At 44.5% G+C, this 20061-nt stretch overlaps 1 pseudogene; it reads left to right on the forward strand.

Moving 5' to 3' along the window:
- The window catches only part of LOC134357753 (deoxynucleoside triphosphate triphosphohydrolase SAMHD1-like), a 73050-nt pseudogene that overhangs the window by 18777 nt on the left and 34212 nt on the right, over positions 1-20061 (forward strand).

Below are 20061 nucleotides of genomic sequence, written 5' to 3' on the forward strand. Positions count from 1 at the left end.
GAAAGATAGGTCTGGACCCAGGGTTGAGATTTTTGATTGGAGAAGGGCTAACTTTGAGGAGATGGGAAAGGATTTAGAAGGAGTGGATTGGGACAATTTGTTTATGGGAAGAATGTAATAGAGAAACGGAAGTCATTTAAAGGTGAAATTTTGAGAGTACAGAATCTTTATGTTCCTGTTAGGTTGAAAGGAGAGGTTAAAAGTTTGAGAGAGCCATGGTTTTCAAGGGATATTGGAAACTTGGTTCGGAAAAAGAGAGATATCTACAATAAAATAGATTAGATTATGAGAACACTCAGTCCTCTTTTATTGTCATTTAGAAATGCATACATGCATTAAGAAATGATACAATGTTTCTCCAGAGTGATATCACAGAAAGCAGGACAAACCAAAGACTAACACTGACAGAACCACATAATTATACCATATAGTTACAGCTTTGCAAAGCAATACCATAATTTGATGAAGAACAGTCCACAGGCACAGTAAAAAAAGTATCAAAGTTCCCGAGTCGATCAACTCCCGAGTCCGCGATAGCGGCGGCAAAAGGGAGAAACTCTCTGCCATAAACCTCCAGACACCATCAACTTCCCGATACCTTGGAAGCAGCCGACCACAGCCAACACTGAGTCCATCCATCCGAAAACTCCAAGCTTCCGAGCAGCCTCTCCAATACAGCCTCCCGAGCGCCATCCTCTGCCGAGCGCCTTCGACCTCTCCCAGGCCGCTGAAACACGCAAAACCGAGGATTTCAAGGCCTTCAGCTCCAGAGATTCCGATTACCACGCAGTAGCAGCAATAGCAAAGCAGACATTTCCGAAATTTTCCAGATGTTCCGCTTTGCACACACGTCTGTCTCCATCAAATCAGAATTGTGCACGGTCCCTTACTTGACAGATAACAGATATTCATCACCGAAGAGGCCACGCGTGCTGTCGTCACGCCACCATCTTCTCCTGATAAATATAGGCAGCATGGAGTAAATGAGGTGCTCAAGGAATATGAAGAACGTAAAAAGAATCTTAAGAAAGAAATTAGAAAAGCTAAAAGAAGATATGAGGTTGCTTTGGCAAGTAAAGTGAAAATAAGTCCCAAGGGTTTTTACCGTTATATTAATAGCAAAAGGATAGTGAGGGATAAAATTGGTCCCTCAGAGAATCAGAGTAGACAGCTATGTGTGGAGCCAAAAGAGATGGGGGAAATTCTGAACAATTTCTTTTCTTCGGTATTCACTAAGGAGAAGGATATTGAATTGTGTGAGATAAAGGAAACAGGTAGGGAAGTTATGGAAACTTTGATGATTAAAGAAGAGGAAGTACTGGAGCTTTTAAGGAATATAAAAGTGGATAAGTCTCCGGGTCCTGACAGGATCATCCCTAGGATCTTAAGGGAAGTTAGTGTGGAAATAGCAGGGGCTCTGACAGAAATATTTCAAATGTCATTAGAAACGGGGATGGTGCCAGAAGATTGGCATATTGCTCATGTTGTTCCATTGTTTAAAAAGAGTTTCTAAGAGTAAACCTAGCAATTATCGGCCTGTGAGTTTGATGTCAGTGGTGGGTAAATTGATGGAAAGTATTCTTAGAGATGGTATATATAATTATCTGGATAGACAGGGTCTGATTAGGAACAGTCAACATGGATTTGTGCGTGGAAGGTCATGTGTGACATATCTTACTGAATTTTTTGAAGAGGTTACTAGGAAAGCTGACGAGGGTAAAGTGGTGGATGTTGTCTATATGGACTTCAGTAAGGCCTTTGACAAGGTCCCACGCGGAAGGTTGGTTAGGAAGGTTCAATCGTTAGGTATTAATATTGGAGTAGTAAAATGGATTCAGCAGTGGCTGGATGGGAGACACCAGAGAGTGATGGTGGATAACTGTTTGTCAGATTGGAGGCCAGTGACTATTGGTGTGCTTCAGGGATCTGTACTGGGTCCAATGTTATTTGTCATATACATTAATGATCTGGATGATGGGGTGGTAAATTGGATGAGTAAGTATGCAGATGATACTAAGATAGGTGAAGTTGTGGATAATGAAGTAGGTTTCCAAAGCTTGCAGAGAGATTTAGGCCAGTTAGAAGAGTGGGCTGAAGGATGCCAGATGGAGTTTAATGCTGATAAATGTGAGGTGCTACATTTTGGTAGGACTAAACAAAATAGGACATACATGGTAAATGGTAGGGCATTGAAGAATGCGGTAGAACAGAGGGATCTAGGAATAATGGTGAATAGCTCCCTGAAGATGGAATCTCATGTGGATAGGGTGGTGAAGAAATCTTTTGGTTCGCTGGCCTTTATAAATCAGAGCACTGAGTATAGGAGTTGGGATGTAATGTTGAAATTGTACAAGGCATTGGTGAGGCCAGATTTGGAGTATTGTGTACAGTTTTGGTCACCGAATTATAGGAAAGATGTCAACAAAATAGAGAGAGTACAGAGAAGATTTACTAGAATGTTACCTGGGTTTCATCTCTTGAGTTACAGAGAAAGGTTGAACAAGTTGGGTCTTTATTCTTTGGAATGTAGAAGGTTGAGGGGGGACTTGATAGAGGTATTTAAAATTATGAGGGGGATAGGTAGAGTTGACGTGGATAGGCTTTTTCCATTGAGAGTGAGGGAGACTCAAACAAGAGGACATGAGTTTAGAGTTAAAGGGCAAATGTTTAGGGGTAACATGAGGGGGAACTTCTTTACTCAGAGAGTGGTAGCTGTGTGGAACGAGCTTCCAGCAGAAGTGGTAGAGGCAGTTTCGATGTTGTCGTTTAAAGTTAAATTGGACAGCTATATGGACAGGAAAGGATTGGAGGTTATGGGCTGAGTGCAGGTCGGTGGGACTAGGTGAGAGTAAGAGTTCGGGACAGACTAGAAGGGCTGAGATGGCCTGTTTCTGTGCTGCAAATGTTATATGGTTATATGGTTATATGGTAACTTTTTTACTCAGCGAGTGATGAGTGCGTGGAATGGGCTGCCGGCAACGGTGGTGGAGGCGGATACCATAGGGTCTTTTAAGAGACTTTTGGATAGGTACATGGAGCTTAGAAAAACAGAGGGCTATGGGTAAGCCTAGTAATTTCTAAGGTTGGGACATGTTCAGCACAACTTTGTGGGCCAAAGGGCCTGTATTGTGCTGTAGGTTTTTTATGTATCTAATAATCCTCATCGAGCAGTCAGGAACGAAAGGGTAAGCAGCTTCAAATTCCATAAGACCATAAGACATAGGAGCAGAATTGGACCAATCAGCCCATGGGTCCACTCTGCCATTTCATCATGGCTGACCTGGACCCCATCCACCCCATACACCTTCCTCCTCACCATATCCCTTCATGCCCAATCAATCAGGAAACGATCAAAGTTCGTTTTAAATATACCCACGGACTTGGCCTCCACTGCAGCCTGTGGCAGAGCATTCAACAGATTCACCACACTTGGGGTGAAATACTTGTTCCTTACTTCTGTTCTAAAGGTCGCCCCTCAGTTTTGAGGCTGTGCCCTCTAGTTCTGGATACCTCCACCACAGGAAACATCCTCTCCATATCCACCTTATTTAGTCCTTTCACCACATGGTAGATTTCCACGAGATTCCCATGCGTTCTTCTAAGTTTCAGTAAGTACAGGCCCAAAGTTGCCAAATGTTCCTCGTATGCAAACCCTATCATTCCCACATTCATCCTTGTGAACCTCCTGTGGACTCTCTCCAATACATCCTTTCTGAGATAATGGGCCCAAAACTGTTGACAGTACTCCAAGTGTGAACTGACTGGTATCTTAGAAAGCTTCAACTTTATCTCTTTGTTTTTATATTCTCTTCCCGATGAAATAAATGCCAGCATTGCAACATTGCCAACTATCCGTAGGGTCACCATGAGTCAATGGTGACTTGATGGCACTTAACAAAAACAACAAATATGGGACCCATGAATCCTCAAGTGCAGATAAACAAGGAGATGAGGATTCCACCTTTCTCCCTGCTGCCTCACACTTCAGAGAAATATTCTTGGCTGTGTTGTGATGCAAAGGTTCTTCAGAAGTCAAGAACGGGGCATAAAATTTGTTGCTCATGGCTGTTTTATTGTATATTACAAGAGGAAAGAAGAAGTGTCAAGAGAAACAGAGGAAGGAGAGAAGACTAAAAATTAGTCATGTTCTTCTCATACCAGACTGAGATAACAGAAAGTTCATTGGTAACAGTTAGCCATTAAGATTGCCAGATTCAAGCAACGTGACACCCGCTACTGAAACTGGGAAGTTTCTAGAAAAATATTGAGGCAGCTGTACTGTAATTACTGGAAATTAGTTGAGCTATTACATATATATTGGTGATTACATCAAAAATTAACCAAGCATAGTAAAGTTAAACTACAAGAAATATCAAGTTAAATAACTATTCTACAGTTTAATCCAACAACTCTCTCTGCTGTGAAGCTTCATTCCTCCTGTCAGTTCATTAATGCCCCACCCACCCCTCCCCAAATGACTACAGGTTTCACAAGTCACACCCTTTGTCAGATAGGACGGGGTTGTGCCAACTTTTCATCTGAGAGTGTACAGAGAATTGAAAGTGAAACCATTATTCAGTGTGCAGAGAGTTGAAAGTGAAAACATTATTCAGCAGGAATCATTCCTTCCCTCAGACCACTGAGTTTTAGAAAGGATACCTGTACCCTGTCAATTAGGAGTAGCATGGAGAACAGGTCTTTGCAAACAATCAGAACGAGGAATTCAAGCTGGTCTGGTAATTCATCCCTTAACACTCCTCTCTTTTTCCATTCCCAGTGCTGGTTCCCATCCCTCTCAAATAACGTCTCCACTAACTGTTCTGGCACTCTGGTTCCTATCCCCCTGCAACTCTAGTTTACACCACGCTCCCCTCCCACCGTGCAGCACGAGCAAACTTTCCCACTTGGATATTCATCCCCCTCCAGTTCAAGTGCAAACCATCCCTTCTGTACGGGTCTTACCTTTCCTGGAAGAGAGCCCAATGATCCAAAAATCTTACGCCCTCCCTCCTACACCAACTTCTTAGCCACACATTAAATTGTATGATCTTCTTTTTTGTCCTCACGAGCACTTTGCATGGGTAACAATCTTGAGATCACAACCCTGGAGGTCCTGCCCTTTAACATAGCACCCTACTCCCTGGACTCACTTTGCAGAACCTTTTCACTCTTCCTGTCCGTGTCATTTCTACTTCCTGGACGATGACCTCTGACTGTTCACCCTCTCACGTAAGAATGCTGAGGACTCAATCCAAGATGTCCTGGGCCCTGGCACCTGGGAGGCAACATATCATTCTTGTCTACAAGACCTCCTTTCTTTTCCCCTAACTAACAACTTGCCTATCACCACAGTCACCTCTTTGCTCCCCCCTTCCCTTCCTAGTCACAGAGCCAGACTCAGGGGCCAGAGACCTGACCGCTGTGAATTTCCTCTGCTAGGTAATAGCCCCCATCCCCCCCCCCACCAACAGTATCCAAAGTGATATACTTATTGTTGAGGGAAATGGCCACAAGTGTACTCTGCACTGGCTGGTTAACACCTTTCCACTTCCTGACAGTCACCCAGTTTCCTGTGACCTGCACCTTGGGTGTAACCACGTCTCCATATGCCCCAACTATCACCCCTCAGCGTCCAGATTGATCTGGAGTTCATCCAGTTCCAGCTCCAACTCCTTAAAGCGGCATGTTAGAAGCTGCACTTGGATGCACTTCTCACAGGTGCAGTTGTCAGGGACACAGGACGTCTCCCGTCTTCCCACGTCCTGCAAGTGGAGCATTCAGCTATCCTGCTTGGCATCCCTACTGTACCTACAGCTTTTCACTTTCTCTCGCTCAAGTCTCTCCTCATTGATGCCTCAAAGAGCTAAAGGCTCAAAATCCCCACTCTAACACTGTCCACTCCAACAATGGCCGCTCCACTTGCCCCGCCTTCTTTTAGTTTGTTCTTGATAATCAATCCCAATCATCAATTGGCCACTGCTCAAAACACCAAACTGCCACGAGTCGATGCCTTATGTACTCATTCAGCAAACCTGTGTGAGTTACATCACATCACACTTCCGATCTACAATCGGCTGCTGATCAAGATACCAAACTGCCGCGAGTCGATGCCTTACTCCATAAGACTGGAAGACCATAAGACATAAGAGCAGAAATATGCCATTTGGCCCATTGAGTCTGCTCCATCATTCGATAATAGCTGATTTATTACCCCTCTCAACACCATTCTCTTTCCTTCTCCCTGGACACCCTCAATGATCAAGAATTTATAAACCTCTGCTTTAAATATACCCAATGACTTGGCCTCCACAGCCCTCTGTAATGAATTCTACAGATTCGCCAACCTCTGGCTAAACAAATTCTTCTTCATCTTTGTCCTAAAGCGATGTCCCACTATCCTGAGGCTGTGAACTCTGTTCCGATTCCTGCTAGTTGTGATATTTGTTTTAATATCTTGCCTGAGAGCACACAGCAGCAACCTCCATCACAATCCAACAGTTAACTGCCCCTGATGAAACTGTCACAGGGTTTCAGAGACTGTGCTGTTGAGATTCAATAAGATTTGAGTTGTCCTTTACAGAACAAAAGGGAGGAGTGTGGAAGGTACAGCAAGGCAATAGTTGCAGATAATGTCAGTGCAAAGACAGTTTACAAATAGTGTTTAATCAACACAGGCAAGGAAACACTTTGAGCAGCATTTCTCCCCTTTGCACTGCATAGGACCAGAGCCATTTGGCATATCAAGACAAGAATGCAAATGAAGGATTATAGGATAATATTTACAGTTGATTCAGCAAATCAGAGATTAAAAGTACATTTATTTTGAAAGTGTGTATTGAAAAGATTGAAAGCGGATGAGCTTAGAGCATGGATCAGTATTTGGAGCTATGATGTTGTGGCCATTACAGAGACTTGGATGGCTCAGGGGCAACAATGGTTAATTAGAGTGCCAGGTTTTAGATGTTACAGAAAGGACAGGGAGGGAGGCAAAAGAGGTGGGGGTATAGCACTGTTGATCAGAGATCATGCCATGGCTGCAGAAAAGGAGGAACTCATGGAGGGATTGTCTACTGAGTCTCTGCGGTGGAAGTTAGAAATAGGAAGGGGTCAATAACTCTACTGGGTGCTTTTTATAGACCAACCAATAGTAACAGGGACATCGAGGAACAGATAGGGAGACAGATTCTGGAATGGTGCTATAATAACAGGGTTGTCTTTTAAGAGACTCCTGGATAGGTATTTGGAGCTTAGAAAAATAGAGGGCTATGGGTAACCTTAGGTAATTTCTAAAGTAAATACATGTTTGGTGCAACTTTGTGGGCCGAAGGGCCTGTATTGTGCTGTAGGTTTTCTCTGTTTCTCTGTATACAGTATACAGCTCTGATATCCATCTTCCCCACAGATGTACAGTCCCCCCCCCACACATATTAAAAAAACAAATCACGTAAACGACATATTCAGTTCAGCTCCGTGTTCACTATGTGCAGGCCGCCCTGATTCAAAATTGCCCGAAATAGCAACAGACTAGGAGCAGCCAGAAACCAGAAACACATCGTAATGTGAACTACAGAGTCCAACCCACAAATCACATTGATTAAACCTTTCTGAAATACCATCCCCCCGACAGCAACGAGGGAGAGAGAGATTATTCGAATGCAGTGTGAGAGAGAGAGAGAGACTCCTCTTGCTTTCACTTTCCTCCTTCACTCCTTTCACTTTCACACTGACACTTCCCTCTTGGAGCAGCGAGCAAGAGGCTGGTAGACACGCTGAGCACCCACGCATTGTCTACACTCGCCTCAATTATTGCAATCTTTCTCAGCACTTTAACCTGGGAGGTCAGTGAGAAATGGAATCGATCATGGGCTCACGCCCCATTTCCAGGCTTCACTTGAAGCATCGCGGAACACTCTCAAAGACAGCAAAGCACCAGATCGCTCAATCAGCCTGAAGACGCACCACCAGGCGCTGAACAGCAGATCACAAACTCCAACAGTCGGCCAGTTATTTTCCTAAGTCAGATTGTAGGCTCTTGGGATGTAGATTCTATTTTATTAAAATCTGTATTATCAGAATGTTATTGGTGATTTATTATGCTAATCAGGAATTTGAACGTACACAAAGTTACCAGTGGCACCATACCAAGAGAAGAATTATATTGTTGTGTTTGCACTCAGAGCTCACAAGATGGTCCGTTGTTCTAATATGCAAAGTGATGCTGGTTTCACACCATAATCTGTCTATGACCACTATACCAGCAGTGATCCCCCACAACTGCTCCATGCCCAGCTCTTAATCAATCAGGCAAAGAAGCAGAGTAGGCCATTTGGCTCTTCGAGTCTGCTCCACCATTCAATCATAGCTGATCCTTTTTTTTCCCTCCTCAGCCCCACTCCACAGCTGCCTGTGGTAATAAATTCCACAAATTCACCACCCTCTGGGTAAAGAAATTTCCCCGCACCTCTGTTTTAAATGGAAACCCCTATATCCTGAGACTGTGCCCTCTTGTCCTAGACTCCCCAACCATGGGAAACATACTTTCCACATCTGCTCTGTTTAGGCTTTTCAGCATTTGAAAGGTTTCAGTGAGATACCCCCCCAGCCTTCTAAGTTCCAGCGAGTACAGACCCAGAGATATCAAACGTTCTTCGTATGATAACCCTTTTGGTCCCGGAATCATCCTTGTGAACCTCCTCTGAACGCTCTCCAATGCCAGCACATTTTTTCTAAGATGAGAAGCCCAAAACTATTCATAATACTCAAGGTGAGGCTTCACCAGTGCCTTATAAAGCCTCAGCATTATATCCCTGCTCTTGTATTCTAGACCTCCTGAAATGAATACTAACATCGCATTTGCTTCCTCATCACCGTCTCTACCTGCAAGTTAACCTTTAGGGTGTTCTGCCCAAGGACTCCCAAGTCCCTTTACACCTCAGATTTTTGGATTTTCTCCCCATTTAGAAAATAGTCTGCACATTTATTTCTTCTACCGAAGTGCATGACCATGCATTTTCCAACATTGTATTTCATTTGCCATTCTCTTGCCCATTCTCTTAATCTGTCCAAGTTCTTCTGCAGCCTACCTGTTTCCTCAACACTACCTTCCCCTCCACCACTCTTTGTATCATCTGCAAACTTGGCAACAAAGCCATCTACTCCATCATTTATCATTGATATACAGCATAAAAAGAAGCGGTCCCAACACCAACCCCTGCAGAACACCACTAGTCACTGGCAGCCAACCAGACAAGGATCCTTTTATTCACACTTGCTGCCTCCAGACTTCTATTTCTTTATGTTTTATTCCCCAAAAAGTTGAGGCTCAGCACCACAGACCTCTTTGTGATGAGGAAAGGTTCATTTTGCTCTCCGACTCTTATTGTCTGATCCAGCACGGCCGGGGATTATTACCATAGCTCACAGTTCCAGAGAAACTTCTCCACAATCACAGAAAACATTGTTCTATCCACCTGCTCTGCCTCATTCCTGGATGTCTTTAAACAGAAGCCCTTTAAACAACAGCAAGACCGAAGTTTGTTTTGGCAGTAGTTCTCAGTGTTTACATTTCCTCATACCTTGGCAACTTGTAATCGCTGCTACAAGAACCAGTTCTTAAATTGATGTCATCATGTGCTTTAAGCTATTTCCGCATACCTTGCTTACTATAGATTCAAGAGTTCTGCAGGTGTTCAAGATCTACTCGGTACCAGAGAGTTAACTGTTCTGGTTACTGTTGCATTTTTCATCTAGCTCCTTGAGAGATTAAGACAAATTCAGGAACAGTATCAGTTCCATCCAGCAGAGTAATGCTGAAGGAAAGGTATCTGTCAGGGGCATGAAATCGTCACCAAGCCTCCGTTAACTTTCACTCTAGTTCAGTCACACAAGTGCTGAGGTTTAAAGCAGATTAGAAGCTGGTTGAAGTTGATGGGTGTCTAGGGATGAGTAAGGGGCTGATAAACTGCATTATCCAGTGAAAGTCAAACTGTCAGCCAAAGCAGGGGCTCATTACCCCAGAGAGGGTGACATGGATGGAGCTTTTGTAAATGAAGAGACTTGACAGAAAAGACATTTCCATTGGTAAGGATGCTGGAAAGGGTCAGACAAGGTGATGCGAATGAGAATGTGGAAGCTGTTCCTCCCCAGGAGACCACGTTCATTCCTCGTCTGTTAGGACACAGTTAGTGCAGTGAGAATGGCTCCGGGACTGTGTTTGGTTCTTTGTGTGAGAAGTAGAAATTCTGGGAGACCTCCAGCTTCCTGGATAACCACATCGGCACCAGTTGCACCGAGCTGCAGCTCCTCAGAGAATGTGTTAAGGAACTGGAGCTGCAGCTCGATGAAATTTGGCTCATATGGGGGACTGAGGAAGTGAGAGGAGCTACAGGGAGGTCATCACTTCTAGGTTGCAGGAGGCAGGTAACTGAGTGACTACCAGGAAAAGGATGGGAAATGGGCAGTCAGTGCAGAGTACCCCTGTGGCTGTTCCTCTCAATAATAGGTATATCACTTTGGATACTGTTGATGGGATCAGACTCCAGTGGGAGTCACAGTAACTGGGTCTCTAACAGAGTCTGGTGCCGTGACTCAGAAGAGAAGAGAGGTGAAGAGGACTGCAATAGTGATAATAAGAGAGTCCATAGTTGAGGAATAGAGTCGAGATTTTGTGGACACAATATAGGCGCCCAGATGGTACATTGCCTCCTAGGTACCTGAGTCAGGGATGTCTTGGATCAGATCCACAGTATTCTAAAGGGGGAGAGTGAGCAGCCAGAAGTCTTTGTACATATTGGCACCAATGGTGTAGGTCTGAAAAGTGAGGAGGTCTTCGAGAGAGATTTTAGGGAGCAAGGTAGAAAGCTGAGTAACAGGGCCTCCTGGATAGTAATCTCAGGATTGCTGCCAGTGCCACATGCCAGTGAGGGTAAGAATAGGATGATTTGACAAATGAATGCACGGCTGTGTAACTGGTGAGGGGGCAGGGGTTCAGAAGTATGGACCATTGGGATCTCTTCTGAGTTGATTGATAAGGATGTGGTTTTTGGGTAATTGCAGGCATGTGTGAGCATGGTTTCCACAAGGGAAATCTTACATGACAAATCTGTTGGAATTCTTTGAAGAAATAACAAGCTGGATAGACAAAGGAAAATCAGTGGATGTTATGTCCTTGGATTTTTAGAAGGCCTTGGCAAGATGCCACACATAAGGCTGCTTAACAAGTTAAGAGCCCATGGTATTACAAGAAAGGTACAAGCATGATTAGAGCATTCGTTGATTGGTAGGAGGCAAAGAGTGAGAATAACAGGAGCCTTTTCTGGTTGGCTGCCTATAATTCCTTGGTTATTTTTTATGCTGGCATTTATAGCGAGAGGATTCGAGTACAGGAGCAGGGAGGTACTACTGCAGTTGTACAAGGCCTTGGTGAGACCACACCTGGAGTATTGTGTGCAGTTTTGGTCCCCTAATCTGAGGAAAGACATCCTTGCCCTAGAGGGAGTACAAAGAAGGTTCACCAGATTGATTCCTGGGATGGCAGGACTTTCATATGAAGAAAGACTGGATGAACTGGGCTTGTACTCGTTGGAATTTAGAAGATTGAGGGGGGATCTGATTGAAACGTATAAGATCCTAAAGGGATTGGACAGGCTAGATGCAGGAAGATTGTTCCCGATGTTGGGGAAGTCCAGAACGAGGGGCCACAGTTTGAGGATAGAGGGGAAGCCTTTTAGGACCGAGATTAGGAAAAACTTCTTCACACAGAGAGTGGTGAATCTGTGGAATTCTCTGCCACAGGAAACAGTTGAGGCCAGTTCATTGGCTATATTTAAGAGGGAGTTAGATATGGCCCTTGTGGCTACAGGGGTCAGGGGGTATGGAGGGAAGGCTGGGGCGGGGTTCTGAGTTGGATGATCAGCCATGATCATAATAAATGGCGGTGCAGGCTCGAAGGGCCAAATGGCCTACTCCTGCACCTATTTTCTATGTTTCTATGTTTCTATGTAAACTAGGGCTGAAGTCAGCATGGTTCCTCAAAGGAAAAACCTGCCCGACAAATCTGCTGGAATTTGTTGAAAATATAACAAGTAAGATAGACAAAGGAGAATTTGTGGATCTTGTGTAGTTGAATTTTCAGAAGGCCTTTGACAAGATGCCACACTTGAAGCTGCTTAACAGGTTAAGAGCCCGTGGTATTACAGGTCAGATACTAGCATGGATAGAGCATTGGCTGACTGGCAGGAGGAAAAGAGTGGGAATAAAGGGAACCTTTTCTGGTTGACTGCCAATGACTAGCAGTATTCAGAGTTTTAGTGAGTGCAGATCTCCACACCAGTTCAAGAGCCAGATGGCTGTAGAGTGATAACTGTACCTGAACCTGATGGCATGGGACCTCACGCCCTTGTACCTCCCGTCCAATTATAGTAGTGACAAGAGAGCATGGCCTGGATGATGGGGGTCCTTGATGGTGGATGCTGCTTTCTTTTGGCAGCACTCCTTGTAAATGTGATCAATGGTGGGTGGGATTTACCTCTGATGGGCATGTCTGTAGACATCTCCATTCCTGGGCACTGGTGTTTCCATACCAGTCCATGTAGCCAGCTAGAATACTCTCCACTTTGCATCTATAGAAGTTTGCCAAAATTTTAGATGACATACCAAATCTGGTTCAAGTTCAAGTTTACTGTCATGCAGCCATATATACAAATGTACATGTATACCAGCAAATGAAACAACATTCCTCCACCAAAGGGCACAACTCAATACATGTTACCTTATGTGTTGTGTGCAAGTTATATTAACGCAAATAAATTAACAACAGTTAAAGTACAAAATCCTTGACAGATTTTCTGATTTGATAATGCCAAGGAATTTAAAGCTACTGCCCCCTCCCCCACCTCTGATTCCTGATGAGGACTGGCTCACGGACCTCCAACTTCTTCTTGAAGTCAATATTCATCACAACAGTTATACAGGCATTTAGTGAGAGGTTGTTGCTATGGCACCATTTACCAGATTTTCAATCATTCCCTGTCTCCATATCTCCACCGTTAATTCTGGCAACAACAGTAATGCCGTCAGTAAGCTTAAATACTCATTTGCAGCTGTGCTTAGCCACACAATCATAGCTTTAAAGTGAGAAAAACTGGGAGCTAAACACGCAGCCTTGTGGTGCGCCTGTGCTGATGGTGACTGTTGCCATTCTGAACAGACTGCGGTCTGCAAGTGAAGAAATTAAGGATTTAGTTGCAGAAACAAAAAATGGTGGGAAAACTCCGAAGGACAAGGCAATATCTGTGAGAAGAGATAGTCAGTGTTTCAGGTCTGTGATGTAGATTACTGGGAGTTATCAGTGGGATGTAAACCCAAGATATTGACTCTGATCTGTATTCTGTTGAGAAAAAGAGAGTTCCAAAAGTTTCATGATTCTGTATCCACAAATTCAGTGGAATAAAACGCAAAATACTGACAGTACCCAATTGGTCAGGCATTGTATTCAACAGAAGGACAGAAATGTGCCTTGTGATGTGAGCAGAGACCTTTCAATCCTCCCACAGGTGTTCAACGACCCGATCCACGGCCACATTGAGATGCACCCACTGCTTGTCCGCATCATAGACACGCCGCAGTTCCAGCGTCTCCGCTTCATTAAGCAGCTCGGAGGGGCATACTTTGTGTATCCTGGGGCCTCCCACACCAGATTCGAGCACTCCATCAAGTAAGGACTCAGGGAGATTTGAGCACTCAGTTGGGTAAGGACTTGAGGGGCATTCAATCTGCCACAGTTGGGTGCTGGGAACGGACCCTAATGCGACACACAGACACTGAAGTACAAGGAACAGGACTTGACTGGAGTAGGGACCTGACAGGATACAGACCAGGAGCAGGGACAAGATCGCAGACTAGGGCCAGGACATGGACTAGACAGGAAACCTGGACAAGGAACAATGAACTAGGAGCCTGTGCTCGGAGTCTGAGCCAGAGACTGGGCAAGGACTTAGAACCTGGGTCTTGCCTCAGGCTCGGACCCCAGAACCAGGCAAGGACATGACATGGCTTCAGGACAGGACGTGGCTGGGGTCTAGAGGCCTGAGCTTGGAGACAGGATGGGGTCTTGGCTCCCGAGGCTGGAGCTCAGTGACAGATTGGGAACTGTACATCAACATAGAGCCGGGACTTATCCGTCGAAAAGCCGGGACTCATCTTTAACACGACGCTAACACGAGACTGGACAGTACATAGACATAGAGATGGGACTTATCCTTAAACAAGCCGGGACTCAACTTTATCTCCACACCAAGGTGAGACAGGTCCACCTGTTGGGTAACAGCAGAATGGCTGGACTTACCCAACAGAGGCAAGGACAAGACAAGACAGGTCCCCCGCAGGGCAACAGCAAAATGGCCTGACTTACCCCACGGAGGTGAGGACAAGACAAGACAGATTCCCCCCGCAGGGCAACGGCAGAACGGCCTGACTTACCCCACAGAAGCGAGAAAAAGAAGAGACAAACACTGAAGAGCAGCAGACAGTTCCTTCCCTGCATCAGGGTTGTTCCGAGTGGCAGTTCGGCCAGCAACCTCAGCTGGCTATGGAAACAGTTGGATCCCTACCTAGCTCAGAGTGACTGGCAGCCACTCAGCTGGCCTGGGAAACAGCCGAATCCATACCGCAAAGACAGCTCCAACTACCGACAGCAAGTCTCCATGAAGCAATGGTTCTCCAACGTGGCCTAAAGATGGCAAGTGGCCACTCTAGCCTTCCACCAGCAGGTTACTCCCAGGGGATCTTGAGAAGACAAACCAGCAACCCACACTCAACCCTAAGGCTACTTATATTCCAAGCCCCAAGATGGGAGTCAGGTGCCGATGATTAACTCAATCAAAACAAGGGCCAGCTTCACGGTTCTGAGTCCACGGACTGGACCGTGAACCGGAATGCCAGCTTCACGGACCAGACCATGACACAATCACTCCATCCAGTAAGGTATATATACACACACACGTAATTTTTCTCACCCTTATGAGTGGCGTCAATGTGTATTTTTCCTCAATCTCGTGTCCTCTACGAGAGGCCAGGGAGCTTGAGGGTTTGGCGCAGTATCCTTGCTGTTCCTAGTAATAGACTCCTTTGGACCGAGATCTCAGATGTTGTTCCCCGGATTTGTTGGAGCCTGTCTCCCAGCCCAGATGTCACAGCCCCAAGTGCTCCTATCACCACTGGGATTACTCTGGTTTTAACCTTCCACATCCTTTCTATCTGCTCTTTCAACCCTAGTATTTCTCCAGCTTCTCATATTCTTTCTTCCTGATGTAACTGTTATTTGGGATTGCCACATCTATTACTCTTGCTTTCTTCTGTTCCTTGCGCAGTATTACTATGTCTGGTCGGTTGGCCAGTACCTGCTCATCAGTCTGCATTTGGAAGTCCCACGGAATCCTGGCTCTGTCATTCTCCACTCCTTCTCGGGTGTTTCCCATTTGGACTTGGGAGTGTCCAATCCATACTTAGTGCAGATGTTCCTGTCAACAATTCCTGCAACTTGGTTATGCTGTTCAGTGTTTGCTGTCCCTGCTGGCATCTTGCACCCTGCTACTATATGCTGGATGGTTTCAGTAGATTCCTTGCACTGTCTGCATCTTGAGTCTTGTCTGGTGTGAAAGACCCCTGCTTCTATTATATATATAGTTTAATTAAGAATTCTTGTTCATTTAAATAATTAGTTATGGGTTATATGTAAAAATACATTAATTGCAAACGTCATCGTGTCACCGTGGTGATACGCGTGTGCCTCGCTAAAAAGTAAAGACGAAGTTACAGCGCAGTTCAGACTCCCCGGGTTTTCCTTTGAATTAATTTAATGTTTTGAAGTTACAAAACAGAACCAACAGCAAGGGCAATTTCACCTCTATCTCCTCCCAACACCCTTCACCAACCGCTGTAGTTTCTGTGAAACGCACTGACGACATGAATTCCTGTCTCTGGTCAGTGGTGCTCTCAGTCTGTGATTGTTCTGGTTTGTAAAGAGCTCCCTGATGTTGACTGAGTGAGAGAGTGCATTGTCCGACAGGTAGACAGTGACATGGTATTACTGAGTGGGACGGAGACCAATGGGACAGTGTGAAGCAAAATGTGGGGAGTGGGCAAAGTTCAGAACTGAAGTCAGAACAGAGAAGGCAAGACTGAACCTAGATGTATGTCAGCCCTATGTTTATGAATTTCCCTTTTCAATGGACTTCTAACCTGAAGAATTGAATCAGGCTCTTTTTAATGTCCCTCCCTTAACCATTTACTGTGCAGTTTATAGAAACCATAGAAAAACTACAGTACAGAAACAGGCCTTTTGCCCATTCTTGGCTGTGCCGAACCATTTTCTGCCTAGTCCCACTGACCTGCACACGGACCATATCCCTCCATACACCTCCCATCCATGTATCTGTCCAATTTATTCTTAAATGTTAAAAAAGAACCCGCATTTACCACCTCGTCTGGCAGCTCATTCCATACTCCCACCACTCTCTGTGTGAAGAAGCCCCCCCGCCAATGTTCCCTTTAAACTTTTCCCCCCTCACCCTTAACCCATGTCCTCTGGTTTTTTTCTCCTCTTGCCTCAGTGGAAAAAGCCTGCTTGCATTCACTCTATCTATACCCATCATAATTTTATATACCTCTATCAAATCTCCCCTCATTCTTCTACCATTCAGGGAATAAAGTCCTAACCTATTCAACCTTTCTCTGTAACTGAGTTTCTCAAGTTCCGGCAACATACTTGTAAACCTTTTCTGCACTCTTTCAACCTTATTAATATCCTTCTTGTAATTTGGTGACCAAAACTGAACACAATACTCCAGATTCGGCCTCACCAATGCCTTATACAACCTCATCATAACATTCCAGCTCTTATACTCAATACTTTGATTTATAAAGGCCAATGTACCAAAAGCTCTCTTTACGACCCTATCTACCTGTGACGCCACTTTCAGGGAATTTTGTATCTGTATTCCTAGATCCCTCTGTTCTACTGCACTCCTCAGTGCCTTACCATTTACCCTGTATGTTCTACCTTGGTTTGTCCTTCCAAAGTGCAATACCTCACACTTGTCTGTGTTAAACTCCGTCTGCCATTTTTCAGCCCATTTTTCCAGCTGGTCCAAGTCCCTCTGCAAGCTTTGAAAACCTTCTTCACTGTCCACTACGCCTCCAATCTTTTTATCATCAGCAAATTTTCCCCATTTCTTTTGGTTCTGCACACAGCCAACCACTCTGATCTTCAAGAGGACCAATGTTATCCCTTACAATCCTTTTACTCTTAATATACCTGTAATAGCTCTTTGGATTATCCTTCACTTTGACTGCCAAGGCAACCTCATGACTTCTTTTAGCCCTCCTGATTTCTTTCTTAAGTATTTTCTTGCACTTTTTATACTCCTCAAGCAACTTATTTACTCCCTGTTTCCTATACATGTCATACAACTCTCTATTCTTCTTTATCAGAGTTGCAATATCCCTTGAGACCCAAGGTTCTTTATTCCTATTCACTTTGCCTTTAATCCTGACAGGAACATACAAGCTCTGCACTCTCAAAATTTCTCCTTTGAAGGCTTCCCACTATTCCATCTATTAACCATCCTCTCTGTGAGAAAGGCTGCCACTCAGATTCCTATTAATCTTTCCTGTCTCTCCTTCAACCCTTGTGCTCAACACAGGGGAAAAGACTATGTACTCACCCTGTCTTTGGCCCATATAATTTCATGCTCCTCTATAAGATCACCCTTATTCTCCTTCCATCCCACGAATAAAGTGCCAACCTGTTCAACCTCTCTCCATCACCATGGTATTAATAAAACTGTAGGGTCTATGACTAGGCAACAACTTGTAAGAATACTTGGATAAACTATGGGCATTAAGGTTAAACAGTATTTGAAAGCAGCTGGTTGTGTATCTTTATATAAATACCTTCTCTTTGCCCTGCAGTGTGGCACCTCTGGCAGGATAACTGGTAAAAGTCCAGGCTGGGCGCCAATTGGAACTTGAGATTGACGATCGGGATATCCTGTGCGTTCAGATCGCTGAACTCTGCCATGATCTAGGTAAGGTAGAGGTCGATCCCCCTCATAAGTAAAGATGCCACAGGGGCGTTGGAGCGGTTGGTGGGGCAGCATCCTTCTTTTTATTGTTTTGTGAAGTTTGGGCAATTTGTTGACTTCAGAGATTGGGGTTAATGAAAAGAGGGATCTCCAAGAGAAAGACTTCAAACCCATCTCACAGTCTACCAGGGACAGATGCTGCAGGTCACACTGATTGAGGCGGTTGTCTGGTCTGACATTCCCGCATATCTCTTAAGGTGTATTACCCTTTGGAGCTGACGTCTTGCTGATGACATTTGAAACCTTCTCATTTGAGGTTCTTTCCACTGTAACACTGATGTTTTATTTCCCAGGTCATGGACCTTTCTCGCACTTGCTTGATCAAACATTTATCCCCCAGACACAAAAATATTCGCAATGGGAGGTAACGCTCTCCAAATACTTTGTGTAAAAGTGTGTGTTAGCAGACAGGGGGCAATGTCCAGGATCCCAGGATCCCATCAGTGGGGGCTGTGTTTTTGACGAAGTTCAGTCGATGTGAAGCAGCAGGATTCCAGTAAAGGGAATGTCATAATGACTCTTCTGCCACTTCTGAGTTTGGTATCTGTTTCATTTCCCTTCACCACTGGTGCATCACAGTGTCCCATATATCTGTTGTGTGTACTCTGAGGAGATGTATCAATCCAGCTTCCAATGGGCATGGCTCAGTGTCATAGAACTGTTTGTGCCATGTGGCAACAGGGCAAGAAATCCAAAGGTTAACAGTGGCAAGATAATTTGAAATGGATTAAATCTGGGACAGAAAGCCACGGTCATGGTGCTCATAGCCTGGTCCATTTGTGACTGTGGAGTTGCTTTCATATTGTTGTCTATTGCCCTCTGGAGCAGTCAGCCTTAGTCCTGCCTATCCCTGAAGCAGACAGCTGTGGTTAGAGGTGGTGTTTACCATTGATTTCTAGGACAAGGTCTGGACAGCCAGATGGGTTTCTTAAAAGTGTGGTGACAGCTGAACTATGCAATGAAGAAGGCGTTTCACACACCGGGCCTTCATCATTCAGGATTTGAGTATAGAAGTTCGACATCGCATTGCAGTTGTATGACATTGGGAATGTTGTGTTCAGTTTTAGTCAACCTGGTCTCAGAATAAATGACTCTAACATTTACAAGGATGCCATTGTGACTAGAGAGAGTGAGAGAGCTACAGAAAGAGTACAATGAGCTGACGGAGAAAGTGGTTGAGGAAGGTACAATTTAACAAATTCTAAAAGACAGCTGTACATGTAGATGGATAGGACAGGTTTAGAAGATTATGGGCCAAATGCTGACAAATGGGAACAGCTTTCATGGCCATCTTGGGCAGCAGAGGCCAGTTGGGCCGAAGAGCCCGTTTCCGCGTTGTATGACGTGACAAACATTTATATTGATTTAAACATGAGCTGCTGGCATTGTGTGGTGCTACATCGGCTTCCTATCCATGGGGGTTAATGCAGTAAACTAAACTGTTGTTCCAGCACAATAAATTGTTAATTTTAGTATTAGTCATTTGCATAGAATGACGACTCACTCTTTCCTCTGATTTATTATTGGTGCAGCGCAAGGATGCTTCCGCAAAGATGTTCGAATACTTGATCTCCTCCAATAACTTGAAAGTGGTGCTGAAAACATGGTCTGGTGTTGCCACAAGGTGTGAATTTTATAAAGGAACTGATCAGAGGTGCAGAAGAAAGGAGAAGGGTAAGTGACACTGTTTAGCTAAGCAACTGGAATATAAGCTATCTTACCTTCTGTATGTACTGTTATTGACATGTATACCAGAGATAGTCTCCTCCTGTTTGTATACACTTTTTTAAATCAATAAAAAGATTGAAAGGAATATAAGCTGGAGATTTTACTTTGGTTTATGTGCACCCAAACAAAAGAGAGCAAAATGATTGAATTAATGTTTTTGCCCCCGGATCACTACTACTCATTTGCATGA

This window comes from Mobula hypostoma, chromosome 2 (assembly GCF_963921235.1).
Source record: "Mobula hypostoma chromosome 2, sMobHyp1.1, whole genome shotgun sequence".
In the NCBI taxonomy this organism is placed as follows: Eukaryota; Metazoa; Chordata; class Chondrichthyes; order Myliobatiformes; family Myliobatidae; genus Mobula; species Mobula hypostoma.